This window comes from Mesocricetus auratus, unplaced genomic scaffold (assembly GCF_017639785.1).
Source record: "Mesocricetus auratus isolate SY011 unplaced genomic scaffold, BCM_Maur_2.0 Super-Scaffold_100004, whole genome shotgun sequence".
Taxonomy (NCBI): domain Eukaryota; kingdom Metazoa; phylum Chordata; class Mammalia; order Rodentia; family Cricetidae; genus Mesocricetus; species Mesocricetus auratus.
The window spans coordinates 118,252,831-118,269,951 of NW_024429189.1; the positions used below are offsets into that span (position 1 = coordinate 118,252,831).

Sequence of the window (17,121 nt, forward strand, 5' to 3'; positions counted from 1 at the left end):
CCAACTGGAGGTGGCACAAAAGCCAATGCTTGCACTCAGAGCTAGCGCAGCTGCAAAGGAGATATAAATAACTGAGGAACTCAGTTCTAAGCTAAGGTGGCATCAGTATCCATCTAGGCCAAGACACTAAAGATGTTCAGCATCCTAAGGAGGGGCCTCCTTAGGGGATGCTTTGGGAATCCACATACACACACCCTGCTCTCCTCCTTAAGGAACACCCCTTTGGGTGAAACAGACCAATAGTTCTCTACCCCCCCCTTTTGTCTTCTCTCCTCTCCGTTACACGTCATCATGGAACACTCACCTTTTGTTCTACTGGTCTCTCCCCTTGAATGTTTCCCTAACCGCTGCTTTGCTGATTGTATGACCTCAGGAAAAAAAAGCATATTGCATTTTGCTGAAATACTGTGTGGCCCCAATACCAGCTAGGAGGTAGAAAAAGACAGCCTTCAAATGGCAGCTTTAACTATAACCCTGCCCTTCCGTTAGATCTTGACTGTAAAAGGCAAGAAAAATAGTCTGAGATCCCACATGTCCAGACTTTCATGGCCCCTTCACCAAGATACCTCTAGCTATAATAGAACCAGGGAAGCCAAAGAGGTTTCAGAGGTTTAGTCCATTTTCATCAAGGTGGGGAGCATGGTGACACACAGGCAGACATGGTGTTAGAGAAACAGCTTAGAGTTCTACGTCCAGATCAGCAGGCAGCAAGGAGTGAGAGAGCCACTGGGCCTGCCTGGCTTGGGCTTCTGAAACCCCAAAGCCTTCCCCCAGTGACATACTTCCTCCAACAAGGCCATATGTCCTAATCCTTTCAAATAGTGTCACTCCTTATGAGCCTATAGGGGCCATTTTCAAACTACCACACCATATTCTGACCTCTGTGGGCACCATGCATGCACATGGTACACATACATACATATACACATACATACATACACACATACATACATACACACATACATACATACATACAAAGTAAGTAAAAGTAGCTGAGTATAGCGGCACAAAACTTTAATCACATCACTCAGGTGGCAGAAGCAGGTTATCTCTGTGAGTGTAAGGCCAACATAGTCTATGAGTTGCAAGCTCAGATGTCTACAGATGAGTATGCTAACTTGAGGTCTAAACCAGAATTCTTCCACAAAAGAGGCAGATAGGTACGGAAAAGTCCTGGAGTAGAACACAAAAACTAAGAGAGAAATGAGGAGAAAGACAAGGAGAAAAAAATGATAAGCTGAGTTCACAAGGAGCAACTCTAAATAATGAAGTTGTAGAAGAGTTTTGAAGATAAGAGAAGAAAACTACTAAAGAAATAATACATTTCTAGATCAGAAGCATATTCATCTCTAAATGAAAGAACCCAACTAGCATTGGATGGACACACTGGAGAAGTGTTTCCAATTGTTTTATGTTATGGATAAATAAAAGTATCTGGGGACCGAGGAGATGGCTCAATGATAAGCTGATTGCCATGCAAGCATGGCAACCAGAGTTTAGGTCTCCACGACCCATGTAATGACATAAACAGCAATATGCTTCTGTAATCTTTTTTGAGACAGGTTTCTCTGGAGCCTGTCCTGGCATTTACTCTGTAGTCCAGGCTGGCCTGAAACACACAGAGATCTGCCTGCCCCTGTCTCCCAAGTGCTGGGATTAAAGGTGTGCACCACCCAAACCACCCCCAGCCTGTAATCTTATTATATGTGAAATGAAGCACACAAGCCAGTTAGCCTATATACCCAGCAGTGAGCCATGAGTGAGCTGCTTCAAGTAAGGTGAAAACAAACTTCAGCCAGGATTTCTATCCTTGCAAACTGAGTCAGGCAAGGATGGAAGACAGATTAGTGCCCTGAGACTCCATTTGCTCTTAGTTGTGCAATACCTCCATTGTAATGATGCACTTGGTATCCTAGCGCCTTCACCTACACACACAGCCATCTGCAAGCAATATAACCAGCAATTCCAGAACTCCCATGAACCCCTACCTTCATGAACTACACACATACCCATCTCTGAGCAATAGTATAAGTTTGCCTACCCCTAATAACAAGCAAATCAAGACAGTTTATATTCAAATGTATTTACAAAGCATCCTGATATGAAGAGTAGAAGGGCCAATCAAATCTCAACTGGTTTGACCGCATAGAGTCAGGCAAAAGCATGTCCTTAATAAACTTTTAGGAAGAATTCTCTGCTTGTCATGCCTATGCGCAATTGGACATGCATATGATTAAAATAAGATGCACTATGGGAAACGACATTTGCAGTTGACAAGATGACTTGATTTATCAAGCAAAAATAGAGAAACACTCAAGCTATGCACCTTAGTAACCAGCTCCTCCTTTTCTTGAACTCCATAAGCGGAAGCTTCCAACAAGAATTGGTATTCTTGAGTTTCCTCCCTCATGTGGCTTGCCACCCATCTTGACAGTGTCTCCCTCTATAATCTATACTCTTGCTTTGTTCTTAATACAATCATTTTGCTTCATTTGAAAATCTGTGTGAGCTCTTATTTTCAATTCTTTGGATAAGAGAACAAGAACCGGAAAGCATCTTGCCTCCACTCCATTAGCAAAACCATGAGTCAAGTGTGAAAATAGTAGAAAGACATTCAGACATTCAAAGACTAAACACACTTGTTTCTAAGCACCCTTTCTCAGGAAAGCACTGAATGCTGTGCTCCCTGGAAATGAGGAGCAATACAGAAGACACAGGGTCTAGGGCAGACAGCTCAATCTGGGTGCAGGATATAGGGCGATGGGTACCAGGAAGCCTGGAGAGCACAGACTGGTTTAGAACTGAAGTGTTCAGGACCAAACAAAGCAGATCAAAATCATGAACAACTGCTGTGCTTAAGCATCTAGAACAATTAGTATTTTACTGGAGATAGATGATAAGCATGGTGACTCAGACCCATGATCCCAGCTCTCAGGAGGTTAAGGCAGGAGGATTACCATAAGTTTCAGGCCAGCCTGGGGTATACGGTGAAAGCTCGTATCTTAAAAAATAAAAATACAGCTGGGCAATGGTGTCTCATGTCTTTAATCCTAGCACTTGGGAGGCAAAGGCAGGAAGATCTCTGTGAGTTTGAGGCCAGCTTGGACCATAGAGCGATTTCCAGGCGGCCAGGGCTATTACACAGAGAAATCCTGTTTCAAACAAACAAATAAAAAAATAGGGACTGAAGAGATCTCAGTGGTTAAGAGCACTTGCTGTTCTTGCAGAGGACCTCAGTTTGGTTCCTAGCACCCACATGGTGGCTCACAATTGTCTGTATCTTCAGTTCCAAGGGATCCAATGTCCTCTTCTGGCCTCCTTGGGTACCAGGCACACACGGGATACACAGGCATCCAAGCAAGCAAGACACCCATACACACAAAATTAAAACAAAACTAACAACAACAACAACAACAGTAATAATAATAAAACTCCACCCAAAATAAAAACAAACAAACAAACAAAAAACCAGGTCTGGGTGTTAAGAGTTCACATCTAGCATTCACGAGGCCCCAGGACCCATCCCCAGCACCACATGATGTGGGCCACTACCGCCCGCCCGGCACAACTGTGTACATTTGTTTTGATATTCGGGGAGGGGATCCAATCTGGCTACTACCTTGCTGTATACCTGAGGATGATTGTGAACTGTTCATCCTCCTGTCTCCACTTCCCAAGTGCTAGGATTACAGGCGGGAGCCATCATGCTCAGCCAAGGACTTTTGATTTGATGGTGAGAATAGCAGGACTCCCAAGATGCTATCAAGGAAGCGTGACGTGTTTCAGGTTTTAAAATTATTATTCAGGTCATCTCGTCGGGAATGGGTTGCCAGAGCAAAAAGTCTATAAACAGAGAGAGTAGGAATTACAGGCAAGGCTAGAGATGACGAGGCGCCTTGTTTGTGGTGCTATCCCTTGTTGGTGGAGAAATGCAGCGATATTTTAAAGGCTGACTGAGGGACGCTGTGGCTGAATGGAGGTGACAGGCAGAGCCGAGTCAAGGATTTTCCTAAGGATTTGGCTTCATCCTTGGGTACACCCTAATAGGGAGTCACTCAATACTAATTTGAGACCTAGATCAGAGAACTGACGCGAAAGAGCTTTCGGAAGGGGAGATGAAATCGCGCAGGGACAGGAGACCCGCGGATGGAGTCCGGGTTCCTAGGTGGGTCAGAGTGTCGGCGCGCGTAGGGAACCTGGGAAGTGCCACAGCACACCGGGTTCCGCCCCTCGGTGGGCTGTCCGTGTCCGAGGCCCAATAAAGTTATTGAAATCGACGCGGTTGCTAAGGAAGTGGGTCGCCGAGCCGGGTTGCTAAGGAAGTGAGCGGCCGCGTTCTCTCCCCATCCGGGGCAGCGGGGAATGGCTGAGCCCGGGGTTCGCCGCCGCCGCCCGGTCTCGGCTGCGGCTGCAGGTGAGTTCGGGATGCGGGGTCCCCGCAGGGCGCCCAGCGTTGTCGCGGCGTTGCTGTTCCGCGAGCCGCAGTAGCCTCTGCCCAGCCTCTGGGTTATCTCACCGCCAGGCTCCTCGGGCGCGGCCGGCACGACCCCTCATCTCGGCCGCCCATGCTAAGTCCTCACGGCCGCGAACCGGCCGTAGTCCCGGGTCCTGGCTGGGAATGCAGCCCAGGAAGCTAGTACCTGAGATGCGAGGCTCGGGGCTGTGCCTGGCTCGCTGTGTGACCTTGGACAAATTCTCTTGCCCTCTCTGGCAGCAGCAGACCTGTCTGTCCAGTGGCGTCCGGACACTTGCAGAGAAGACGTGTGCATGAAAGGGCTCCAAGTGGGAAGAGGGAGAGTGGTCAGGGGACCGAGAGTCCTGTTTGAAGTCTGTGTGCTTGAGTTTGAAGCTGCATCGCGTGGCATTGAGTCTTCTACTCCTCTGTAAAGTGGGATAATGGACTGCTGTGGGAAGCCGGTGGGGCAGGGCGTCTGGAGTAGTTTGACACATGGGGCTTTTTTTTTTAATTAGCAGATGTTAATTACCCATAATGATGAGTTTCATTATGACGTTTCATGTCTCATTCGTGTGTATAATGTATTTTGGTCGTGCCCCACTCTCACTGGCCTCCTCCCTTCCTTCTAGTCCCTTCTGATTCCATGCTCTAGGGCAGCTTGCAAGAACTTGGTGCAGGGTTCTTTGCAGGAGCACGGACATTTTACCAATGGCTACACCACCGAAGAAAATGCCTCCTACCCCCTCAATCGCGAGGTGCACGGTGGGGAGGGGCGAGCGACACCACACCTTAGGAATGGGCGGGGTCTTGTGAGCCCCTCCCCCTAGCAACCGTTAACTGCCTATAAATTCTCGTGTAGGGGTGGGTACTTGTGAGTCCCCCCTCTACAAAACACCTGGTTAGTGCTTAGCACACTGTAGTGAGGTGTTTGGGATGGGATGGAGCCTCCCAGGAGGGGAGGATGGCTTGGGGCCCGAGGGCTTAGGTATGTAGCTGCCACCCTGGCCATTCCCCACCCACAGTTTTACTTCTTGGTCTGCTCAGAGGAGGGGAGTTGTTGACCTCGTAAGTGGTACTGGTGGGAAGAAACCCAGAGACAGGGTTTTTTAGATGGCCAAGTTATGGTTTTGTTTGCACTTGTGCCTTGTCTATCACTTGGTATATTTATAAGAAGAGTAAGGGTATATTTATCTCTTCTGGGAAGTGCTTAGAGCAGTAGGGATCATTTACAGCTTGATGATTAAGAAGTTTTTTTGAGGTGTATTATCTCATTTAATCTTCACAGACTGTCAGACAGCTGGTGATGCCACCCGTCTTGTAGTTGAGGAAACTGAGCCTGAGAAAATTGAATTGGCTTGCCCAAGAATCTGAGGCTTATAGTGTGATGGGGCTGGATGTGCATTTTATCCCCTGCTCCCCGATGCCTCTGCTTTCTCAACAGTAACTGCTAGAAGGTCACAAGGGTATTTTGAGTTGCTTCTAATTGCTTTGGCTAGAGGTTGTTCTCCCAATGGCATGGAAACAAGATCTCAGAAAAAGCTTTGTTTTTTGAGTTTGTTACTAGCATATATTAATTTTATCTAATAAATTTCATTGACCTTTAAAAATACTTTTATTACTGTAGTGTGTGTGTGATGTGTATGTGTGGGTACCAGCACCTACTATGGTATGTGGAGGTGAGCAGTCAGCTTTGTGGATCAAACTCAGGTCAACTCAGGCTGTGAGGCCCGTGTGGCAAGTGCTTTACCTGCTGAGCCATCCATCTCCCCTGCCCCATTGTGACTTTTTTTTTCTTTTTCTTTTCCAAGATAGGGTTTTCTTCATGTAGCCCTGGCTGTCCCGAAACTTGCTCTGTAGACCAGGCTGGCCTTGAACTCTCAGAGCCCTGTCTGCCTCTGCCTCCCAAGTACTGGGATTAAAAGCATGCACCACCACCACCTGGCAGTGAGGGGTTATTTATAAGGTTACAGGCAACTTACTAGTGTTTCAGTGATTGAAGGAAGTGCTCTTCCTTGGCAACCATTAAGTGCCTATATATCCTCAGGGAGGAGTGGGGCCTGATGGAGCCCTTCTCCTTCCATGACTAAATGCCAGTGGGCTCAATCTCACGTGTCTCTACATGGGTAACCAGAGCTGCTGAGTTCAGGGGGCCACAGCTACATCCTACCCAAAGACAGTCTTCCACGCACCCCACTCCCTTTCCTCTGCCTCTTTCCTTTCTGCCTCCTCCTCTGTGATGTTCTCTGAACCTGGGAGGGGGTAAAATGTTCCCAGTAGGCTGAGCACTCAATAGCCCCTTACTCTCAGCACCTTGACCAGCCTCAGCACCACTGCCCACAGCAAAGGAAGCTTCTGTGAGCAAAGCTGACTCGATTGCTATAGGCATCAACCTAAATATTTAGAACATCACATCTGTTTAGTAATACAACAGCAGTGGCTTCCCCACTAGGGCCTATGTCCTCTTCAGCCATGGGTTTTTGACCAAGTTGCAATGCCAGATGGGAATTCCTTTTTGTGGAGAAGGCCTCAGATCCACGCGGAAAGTTGTTGGTTACCCTGTAGCAGTCATGCGGCTGTTGCACCTGTGGGCACATCACCCTGGGCAGGTTATTGTAGGATGAAGCATCCACAGCCGAGTGACACTGTTGATTACAGCTCTTCCTCAGGAAGCTGCATAGCACCTTTCAGCCCTATGAATCCCAGCCAGCTGGGGGAAGTTTCCAGCTCAATTTCAGCTTGGGTTCTCTGTGTCATGGAACCAAAGCTCATGGTATCTTAAGCAATAAGTTCTTACCATATCATTCTGGTGGGCAACCAATAGCAGTGGCATTAACCTGTTTTGGTCCCTCAAGGGCATCTCCAGTGATTTGAATGGGGACTGCTGAGACATCCAGCCCTGTGGATTGAACAACTGCCTGTTTCTTGGCCTCTATGGTGAGTGACAGCCATTGTTGGACTGCTGCATCTTGTAAGCCAGTCTAATAAATCCCCTTTTAATAAACACATTCATTCTCAGTTCTGTTCATTTAGCAAATCCAGACCAAAACTGTATCATTCTCCAACAGCTCATGGTGAGGTAGCCCACCCCTGGCACTAAAGTTTTCCCATAATTTTATGACTTTTGGGGGGAAAAGCATCATTGAAGTATATGGCATTCAGAGTAAGAATCCCCCCCCCCCCAACCCCATGCTGGAATGTTTAAAAGCGACATTGAATATCTCTTGGCCCCTCGTAAGTGAGAGGTTTGGGCCCCATCGGTGCTGTTGTGGTTAAAAGCATACAGTTGGGCTGCTGGGTTAAAATCTTGGTCAGCTGCTTTCAGACTGTCTGCCACCAGCAGTTGCTTTACCATTCATGTCAAAGCTTCCTCACCCACAGAGCAGAGGATAACATTAACATCTTACAGGGCTATTAGGAAGATTGCCTGATCTGTGTGAACTGCCTGGCACATTTGGTAAATGTTAGCTGTCATTATTTGGGTTTAACCTACCACCTGTACTATGTTTCATAGTCTGTTTGTGGTTAATGAATGAGCACAATGTGTGGTTATAATCTCAGATCTGTTCATCTTTTTTATTTTTGGTTTTATGAGGCAGGGTTTCTCTGTATTGTTTTGGAGGCTGTCGGTCCAGCCTGGCCTCGAATTCACAGAGATCCGCCTGCCTCTGCCTCCTGAGTATTGGGATTAAAGGCGTGCGCCACCAGCGCCCGTCCAGATCTGTTAATCTTACAAGATCATCATCAGCATGAGACACTTGCCAACTGTGGCTTTATGTGACTTCCATGCCAGAATGGGCTGCAAAGAAAGGAGAAATCGGGGTAGGGGGTGTGGCTCAGTTGGTAGAATGCCTGGCTAGTGCTTATGAACACTGGATTTCATCTCTGGAGCCACATAGAGCCTGACATGGTGGTGCATGTCTGTAATCCCAGCACTCAGGTGCTGAAGGCAGAAGAATCAGAAGTTCAAGGCCACCTTGGCTATATGTCAAGTTTGGGTCAATCTGAGCCACATAAGGCCTTGTTTCTAATTGTTTGCTTTAAGGAAGAAACTGGTCTTAGAATTCAAGATTTTGTTGCTTGGCACCAAATTCGGTAAATGTTTATTACATCTCTCTATCCCAAGGATATACAGGCTGTTGTACCCCTACAACCTTCAAGGAACCCAGAGCTTAATTTGCAAACAACTGTTATTTGACAGAATTTGGTCTCCCTACCCCATCAGTGTTAGGGGTTTACCAAGGCTTTGTGCAGGCTAGGCAAGCACTCTACTCTCCGGCCCCATTGGATTTTGATTTTTGATAGGAAGGGTCACCTTGTTGCTCTGGCCACCCTCTAATTTCCTAAGCTCGAGCGATCTTGTCACCTTAGCTTCCCAAGCAGATGGGACTGTGGGTGTATGTAAACATGCCTTGACTTGTCTGAATGGATTCATGTATTTTGTTTGTTCTGGCCACAGAGTAAAGTCAATGCTGTCTTCTATTGTGTACTAAGATGTCTGATAGGTACCGGGGGGGGAAGCAGAGTGGAGGAGGTAGGAGTGGGGAGCTTCAGATTGCTCCTACACCTCTTTATTTCCTTGTTATTGTTCTATTTCCCACCCTTTTCTTTTCTCCTCTCCTTTTCTCTCTATTTCCTCTTGTTTTCCCAGGGTTCTGTTCCGTAGCCCAGGCTGGCCCTGCACTTGCGGTCCTCCTTGGTGTCAGGTCCATACACATTTCATGTATGGGTTTCCAGGTCACTGAGAAAGAACCTTGTCTTGTGGTAGTAGACACACTGCTGTCTATGGATCTTGATGCTTTTGAGTTCTGAACGGACCTTGACTTGGTCTCACTGGTACTCTTCAGGAAGGGGAGGCGCAGATTAAGCTCTCAGTGGACGATGGGGGAACCCCGAGGAAGAGAAACCGTGCTGCTGGGAAGTAGCCCACTTCACAGTGCTCCACGGGCTTCGTTTGTGTGACATTTGCTGAACAACTGGTGTGTGGTAGCCCTGTACAGTCTGGGGGTGACAGTGAAGAGATGTGTGAGGCCCTTGTTCCCACAGTTACAGCTCAGCAAGCGCAACCTGAAAACCAAAGAGTAGACAGACAAGGGAATCTGAACAGGAAAAGCACTGTGGAAACAGTAGCTCAGCCGTGGGCTAGAAAGTCACTTCCGGGCAGTAGGGCACTGCTGCTGCAGTTGAGTGACAGAGAAAAGTCGTCTATGAGGTGGTGACATTTTTGTTGAGGCTTACTTTCAGGAAGGGGCTCACTGTTTGAAGGGATACCACAAGGACAAAGACTTCAAGGGTGGGAACAAGCTTGGTAAGTTCCAGAAACTGCAAGAAGTGGCTGTAACGGGGTGAGTGGAGAGGTGGCTGGGGGCGCCAGTGGGAGTTGTTACCATAGAGGGACTCATAGGTTAGAGTAGACTAAAAGCCATGGGAACCATCGAAGGCTTTTGAGAAGAAGGTGTCATGATCTAGGTGTTTTTGTTTTTCTTGTTTTTTAATGTGTGTGGATGTTTTGGCTGTATGTATGACTGTGCTCCACTTTCAGCATGCCTAGAGAGGCCAGAGGATAGCATCTGATCTCTTGGAACTGGAGTTACTGAAGGTTGAGAGCCACCGTGTGTGTACTGGGACCTCTGGAAGAGCACTTACTGAGCCATTTCTCCAGCCCCTAGTTGCTGTTTTAATTTATTTAGTATTTTTAGAGATGGGGTCTCATGTAGTCTAGGCTAACCTTATGTAGTCAACTAAGGATGGACTCAAACTTCTGATTCTTTTGCCTATCTCCTGTGTATGAGGTTATAGGTATATGTCACCACACCAGTGCATATAGGGCTGGGGCTGAACCCAGAACCTTGTGTGTGCCAGATACGCTCTACTAACTGAGCTACACCCTCAGCCCCTGGTTTTTAGTTTTGCTTGTTTTTAAAGCGCTTGGAGGGTGGATAGGGAGGTTCACTGTAGAGCACTCTCCTAGAGTGCTTGTCTCTAGCATCACACAAGGAAATACAAAAGAAGGTGAAATCATTCCAGCTTCTGGGTGAAATCATTCCAGCTTCTGTGGCCTATAGATTTTACAGAGCTTGTAGTGGCAGTCAGAAGACTAGGTAGGATGTTGGTAAGATGGTGGTGGCCCTCTAGGGTGGTGGCAGCAGAAAGACATGTTTTGGAGGTGGGGCCAGCAGGATGGAAGGATTAAGGATGACTCCTAGGTTTTTGGCCTGAGTAGTTAGGTAGATGTTAGAGGTGCCATCTGCCTCTAAAATGTTAGAGGACTTTTTGGTGAGGTGCCCTGAGAGGAATAACTGAATTATCCCAAGAGGCCCAAGGTGTAAACAGTACCTTAGGCCCCTGGGAGAGAGCCCCCAGCTACTGCTAAAGGAAGACAGCCAGGAGGATCTGACAGAGCTCCACCTTGGGCATCCAGAAGGCCTGTGTTTTTCTAGGCTGCCTCTACACCAGTCTGGAGCAACAAACGTGGGCTCTGCTAGGGTCGTGCTTATCTGTCTCAGGCTATTAGCAATGTTGTCCTGGCTTGTGGATATTGGCTGATGGAGGTTGGATGAGCCTAGCCAGCCAGCTTTGGGGGAGAGCATAGACTCAGTAGCACAGCTCACTTCCAGCACCTCAGATGGTTATGCTCTCCCTGCCAAAGTGCCTCTTTTCTGGCCGCTGGACAGTAGGTCTAAAGGTTTGGAGCATTTTAGAAAAAGGGAAGGCTTTGAAAAGCTGCCATATTCTGCCAGAATTCCTAGAGGACTCTTGAAAGTAGTAGCTCATCCAAGCAAGGGTTCCAGGCCTCATTTCACATGTACCAGGAACAGCTTTTGTAAATCTGGCATCCAGTGATGCATGTTCAGGGTCGTGGACAGTGACATGTATGACCTCACTGTCTGTTAGGTTATCTCTGGCGTTTATGGTGCTCCTTCCTGGGCTTCTCTCCAGTCGATGCTCCATCAGTCATGGTCATGTGGAGTATGAGTTGTCCTGTTTTCAGGTGAGGACATTGAGATACTGAGAAGTGATTTCTGTTTGTTAGTGCATGAAGCACCTGCAAGTGCTGAGATAAGCAGATTCTTGCTGTCCAAGTGTGTTGTACATGACAGACGTATTCTAGAAAATGTAGTCTAAGCCTAGATTGGAAAAATCAGGGTCTGGATTTTACCACAATCCCTAGGTACACTCACTAGGTGACCAAGCAAAACTAGGATCTCCTTCCATTTTTCTTCCAATCAGGCCACGGTGTCTGCAAGCAGTACCACCATGGCAAGGAGGAGGAGCTACTGGAAAATCTGAGGGTGGAGCCTCCCAAACAGCTGGATGAATTTTGGATGTTCAAACAGCTGGATGATCTGAAAGTAGAGCTATCCCAGCTGCAGGTCACTTAAGTAAATATCGTTGTCACCATCAACTGTGTATTCAAGATCTGAGTTGTCAAATCCATCTCTGGTATCACTGTGGTTAACCAGACTCAGACAGAAAACCCTACAAGGGCAAAAGTACAAGTCCCGGACCTAAAGCCTTAGATGATGAGAGCCATGCACACCCCCCACCTTGTTCACCATGGAGGGGCTGTGCCTGTGCAAGGAGGTGGTCGTGGCCTGAGGTCACCCCAGTGGTGATAGTGATAACAGTCATAGTGATAACAATGAGGTGATAGTGTGTAGTGATAGCTAATGTTTGCTGAGCCAAGCACTTGCAAACTCTCTTTGATTCCACAGCAGTCTTGTACAGAACTATTCTTCCCAGTTCCAGAGGAGGGAGGTAGAGACACCAAGAATCCAAAACTGATCCCACATATGCCGATCCCAAGTCCACTGCTCAGCCTATTATTCACTTTTCTCTAAAGAAGTTATTTATTTGTTATTTATTATCAGGTGTATGTTTGTGTGTGTAGATGTGGGCAGGTGTGCCACGGTGTACCTGTGGAAACCAGAGGACACTTTGTAAAGTCACTTCTCTCCTTCCACCTTTATATGGGTCTCTGTTGTCCACTGAACCACACCGCTGGCCCTCTGCTATCCCCTCCCTCCTTTCCATAGAACCCAGAGCCTCTTTCATGCTAAGCACCCATAGTCTACCACAGAGCTCCATCCTTGACTGCATCTATTTTTCAGGTGAGCAGTGACCATAGCATCACTGAGGTTTGTCAGAGGCCTCTCTTCTGTACCTGGCTAACTAATTTTAAATGCTAATAGAAACAAGTGACATCAAACCAGGTGCAGTAGCACTTGATTTTAATCATAGCACTCAGGAGGTGGACGCAGGTTGGATGGCCTTACAAGAGATGCCATCTCAACACACAAAGAAACAGACCAAAAAGTGATTTCAAAGCTGTTTAAGGAGATAGGAAACTCCTCAGGCTTTTTAGAGTAATGATGAGTCTACAGACACCGAGCTGTGACCAGGCTAGGCTAGCCCTCATGCTTTGTAGTGGTCTAGCTCCAGACCTCACACAGCCACAGCTGGACCCTGAGCTTCTCTCCTGTGTCACTTAACCCCAGCTCATTCTTATTCCTGCTGATTCCAGTCCAGTGGGGGAGAAGCTGGCAATGGAAGTCTGTGTTGCCTTTAGAAAGTTTCTTGTCCAGGGCTGGGAAGATGACTTAGTGAGTAGAGGTGCCTGATGACCTGATTGAAAAGACACACTTGGTGGACAGAGAGAACCAGCTCCTGCAGCTTCCCTCCAGCCTCACGCGCATGGTGATGTTCACCCATGGGTGCACACACAAACAGATCAGCACAATGTAACAAACATATTTTTAAAAATTGAAAAAAGCAAACAAAACTGGTGGCTCTTAGGAGGTTGAGGCAGGAGGATCTCTGTGAGTTCAAGGCTGTTGTGGTCAACATAGCCAGTTTTAGGCTTGCCAGGGCTAAATGATAAGACCCTGTCTCAAATTCATCCCTCCAGGTAGGATTTTAGTAGTAATTCCTGCCACTTGTATTGTGACATGGCAAAAAGTCAACCTATCTGAACCTCAGTGTCTGTCTCTCCCTGTGTATGTTTATGTATGTCTGTAGCTGCAGACACAAACACGTGGCTGATCTGTAAAATAGACATTTTCTTTTCCCTTGGTGCCTCTGTGCTGGGCTTTCTCCTAGATCTTCTGGGTGGGGCTTCAGGGCACATTTCTTAGAACAGTCAGCTCTTGTCATTTCCACCAATCCTCATTGCATCTATATTTGTTTACCTGTATTTATTTAATTTTGGTTTTCAAGACAGGTATTTGCTGTGTAACAGCCTTGGCTGTCCTAGAACCCACTCTGTAGACCAGGTTGGCCTCAAACTCACAGAGATCCATCAGCTTCTGCCTCCCGAGTGCTGGGATTAAAGTTGTGTACCGCCACCAACTGGCTACATTATGTCTTGAGGTGGGAATGTTTAAGGATCAGTTAGTTCTGGTGACACATTGTGTCTCTTCACTTTGTCACCTGATTGCAGTCACTGATCTTTGCTGCTGGCAGATCTATCTTTAGCATACTGTTGTATTTAAATCATAGTTTGCATTAAAGATCTCTCTCATCTGTGATGATGGATTTTCAGTTTGGGCAAGCATTTATAGCACTTTGATTTTCATACACTAGAGCACAGTGTCGATGTGAATGTGGTCCGGGTGAAGTAGAAACATAACTGGGACTTGGGACATTAATGCAGTCACCCACACTGGGGTCCTTCATAGCATCTACAGTACTGGTATCAGTGGGCTGTGTGGCCTTTTGTGTAGGACACAAACTAGGCAGACTAGGGGCTCTTCACGCAGTCTCTAGCAGCCCAGGGGTGGCAGCAGTTATCACTCTGCTGATGACTCAGGGCCTGAACACAAAGCTAGCTGCTAAATCATGGAACACAAGTGTCTGCTCGGGTGGCTGAGATGACTAAGAAGGTGGTCTTTGGTTTTGCAAGAGGAGCAGTAAGGAATTGGAGACACTCTGAGAAACGGTGCCTCTCCTTGATGCTTCACTTGGCAGCCTTTATTTATTTGGTTGTTTGGTTGGTTTTTCGAGACAGGGTTTCTCTGTGGCTTTGGAGCCTGTCCTGGAACTCACTTTGTAGACCAGGCTGGCCTCGAACTCACAGAGATCCGCCTGCCTCTGCCTCCCGAGTGCTGGGATTAAAGGCGTGTGCCACCAACGCCCAGCTGGCGGCCTTTTTAAAAAGGGATTTTTAAAAATGAAAATAAAAATTATTTCCACTGGGGAAATATCAAGGAAATCATGAAAAGATCAAAGTAAGGTTTGCCCCAAGTCCTACCACCTAGAAATAACCCTGGCAGCTATCACTGACCATGTGTAAATGTGTTTTGTGTGTTTCTCCTACTGTCCCAAAGGCTGTTTCCACGGTGTAGAGACTATAAGTATGCCACCAAGAGAATGAGGTGGTGATGGCTTTCCTCATGCAGCTACATACTTTGTGCGCATTTCTGGTTTCTTTGTTGCTGTTATTTTTTGATGTGGTATTGGGGACTGAAACTGGTGCCTCTTGCACACTTGACCACTAATCTGTGTCCCCAGCTCATTTCTTCTTTTATTTTGAGAATTCAAATTGGCCTTGACTTTCCAATGTTCTTGCCTCAGCCTCTCCAGGAGCTGAGACCACTGTAGCTTGTCGTAAGTGTTTCTATTTTCAACCACAATAAAAGAAATTTTTAGTGAAAAGCCGTTGACCAGAGGATGTTTTTCCTCTTTCCCATTTTGGAAACCTCAAGCACAGAAAGTAGAAAGTAGCCGGGCGTTGGTGGCACGCGCCTTTAGTCCCAGCACTCTGGAGGCAGAGGCAGGCGGATCTCTGTGAGTTCGAGACCAGCCTGGTCTACAACTCGAGGGCCAGAACAGCTAGGGTTGTCACACAGAGAAACCCTATCTTGAAAAACAAAACAACAAAAAAGAAAGCAGAAAGGAACTGTGACCATCACCTCTGCCTCTGCCAGCATCAGGCAGTCCTCCGCTAGCCCTATCTACCTCTCCCCGATTATTTTGAAACAAATTATAGATCATGTAACTTCATCTGAAAATGCTTGTATCTATCTTTAAAAGATAAACTGTGTTTAGAATATTTATTTTTATTTTGTTTGTGTATGTGCCTGAACGTATGTATGTGCAGCACATGCAGAGGTGCCCCTGGAGACCAGAAGGTGTCAGACTTCCAGAAACTGGAATTACAGGTGGTTGTGAACCGAATCTGGGTCTTGTGCAAGAGCAGCAAGTGCTCTTAACTGCTCAGCCATTTCTTCAGTTCCTCTTTTAAAAAACATTTTATTTTATTTTATTTAGTGTGTGTGTGTATAGTATGTGTGTATGTATGGTATGTATGTATATGTAGGTATATGTGTATGTAGTGTGTATGTGTGTGCCAAAGAGTGAATGTAATGATCAGAGGATAATTTATAGGAGTTGCATCAAATTCAACTTTTCAAGCTTGCTTTTTACCCACAGTGACCCTATAAACTTCTTATCTTTCCAGGATCAGTACATGGAATGAGAAGTTTTTGGCAGGAAGCTTTTCCAGCCCATTGGGAGTTCTGAGTATGGTTCTGAGTGTCTGCTGACACAGGGAGTGGGGTGCACTGTGGGTGAGCTGACAGAAGATGGTACAGCCTGGAGAAGGGACAGGGCATGCCTTCTGTCAAAAGGAATGTGTGTGGCATCTTCACCTCTAGGAGTGGCACTTGTGCCAGCATTGTTAGAAAACAACCACACTAGGGCATTTAGCCATGATTAAAAAGCTCAGCTGGCAAGAGTAGAATCGTTTGCTGTGTACTCCACCTGAGTTACTGTTTTCCATAAAGAAGTAGGGAGCGGGATTGGGAGGATGGTTAGTTTAGTAAAGCGCTTGTCGTGTACCCACGTGGACTTGTGTTCTGATCTCCAGAACCCACATAAAAAGCTGGGTGTGGTGGTGTAAACCTGTAATCTCAGTGCTGGGGATATGCTGGGTTCCCAGGCTAGCAAATCAGTGAGCTCCAGATCCAGGAGAGACCCTGAATAAAGAAGTGAGGCGGAGAGGTGATGGAGGAAGACCCCTGGTTTCTGCTCCCACACCCAGGGACACTCACACTCAGGAAGTAGGGAACAAGGCAGGTGTGTCAGGTGCACACACACAATCTCAGGACTTGGGAAAGAGAATGCAGGAAGGTCAGGAGTTCAAAGTCATCTTCAGCTACCTAGTTCATGGTACAGGGCTAGATACCCTAGGCTACATGAGACGCTGCCTTAAAAAAAGGAGAAAGAATGGTGAAGTGGATATGATTGGAGCTTTGCTACACTGTGTGTGGGGGTTGTCGACAGACACAAAACCCCAGGCTCACTGCAGAGTGTCCTGGAAACTTGAATGTGTTTGTAGAAAATTTAAGGGTATTTCACTATTAAATACCAAAAAGGGGTTTCTGCCCCACCCCTGGGTAAATGCTTCATTTGTTTCACCAAATGACAGAGTGCCCAGTACCAGTTTGGATTCAGGGCACTGCTGATCTTACCGGGCTGCGCTTTCAGGTTGTTTTCTTAGAACGTGTCTGTCTTCAGATGCTCAAACCCAAATGAAGGTGCTTGCCTGTCTCCCCAAGCAGGGAATGGCTTTATTACTTCCTCTCACCTTGATTATAAAAAAGCAAATGCATAAACCCATCAAAAAGTCCAAAGAACAGAAAGACAGCCTGACAGACCAAAGAAGACAG

At 46.8% G+C, this 17,121-nt stretch overlaps 1 protein-coding gene across 2 annotated transcripts in view; it reads left to right on the top strand.

Moving 5' to 3' along the window:
* Window positions 1-4,286: 4,286 nt before the first annotated feature.
* The window catches only part of Kif3b (kinesin family member 3B), a 41,987-nt gene continuing 29,152 nt past the window's right edge, over window positions 4,287-17,121 (top strand). Inside the window, exons 1-2 of one of the 2 annotated variants that reach the window (XM_013125243.3) lie at window positions 4,313-4,414; window positions 7,309-7,390. The gene's annotated coding sequence lies outside the window, so the exon portion shown is untranslated. Of the gene's footprint in view, window positions 4,415-7,308; window positions 7,391-17,121 lie in introns of both variants that reach the window. The other variant, XM_005086070.4, reaches the window with a different exon arrangement.